Source organism: Ipomoea triloba, chromosome 16, assembly GCF_003576645.1.
Source record: "Ipomoea triloba cultivar NCNSP0323 chromosome 16, ASM357664v1".
NCBI lineage: Eukaryota > Viridiplantae > Streptophyta > Magnoliopsida > Solanales > Convolvulaceae > Ipomoea > Ipomoea triloba.
In genome coordinates, this window is record NC_044931.1 from 5,155,588 (window position 1) to 5,156,439 (window position 852).

General features: G+C 32.7%; 1 long non-coding RNA gene across 1 annotated transcript; it reads left to right on the forward strand.

Moving 5' to 3' along the window:
* The first annotated feature begins 27 nt into the window (after window positions 1–27).
* On the forward strand, window positions 28–717 carry LOC116008017. The gene is made up of 2 exons (XR_004095425.1): window positions 28–366; window positions 483–717. It is a non-coding gene; the product is annotated as an uncharacterized LOC116008017 (long non-coding RNA).
* The last annotated feature ends 135 nt before the right edge of the window (window positions 718–852 follow it).

Sequence of the window (852 nt, forward strand, 5' to 3'; positions counted from 1 at the left end):
AAAGTATGGGAAGTAGTTAACGCAGAATTCTGAAGGCTAAGATTCTTGCTTACAAAATCAAACACTATTTTACTTTTATGATCTCATTTTGTTTTCTGCATTATTTTTCACATATCCTTCAATTTTCCTTAACCTGGTTTTGTCACTGTAGTGTTGTCAAGGAGATAAATAGCTCATGTAATTACTTTCTTTGGTTAAAAGTTAATGATTCCTCATGAATGCAATAAACTTACTACGGCATCATTATGATTACTACTGCAGAGTATCAAGAAGTTGGTAAGAGATCATCATGAATGCAAGATCTATCTGTTGCAAAACATTGCGAAAGAGATCTAGTGTTGGTGACTGGGGCAAGCTGCCAAGCAGGTAAATTCATATATCATCTGGTGCCTATATGGATGATTAATATACTACTTTACATCTCTGTTTCTCTTTCTTTTCTTCTTTGCAATTAATCCCAAGTACAACTAATGCTTTTGCAGATTGGTATATGCTAATTGAATACCTTTTTGAAAAATTTTCAAGCTAGAAAGCTGCTAGTCTCAAGTATTGGAGATGTAGAGGTAAGAAGAATTGCTTCATTATTTTGTTCCGTCTCTATTAGATTGATATTGATTTGCAAGGCTAATTAAGTATAACTTTGAAAACTTATCTTATTAATTAGAATTGACTATAAATAACCTCCATCTTATGCATCCTGCACGGCTTCAAAGCAAAGATTTGACAGTTATCTTGGTTTTAAACAAAGGGTTCAACCTGAAGTCAGTCTTTAGGTGATATGTAACCATTTTACTTTTACGATTACAATATGAAATAATCTCCCAAAACTCACACCTCTTTGATTGCTAACAA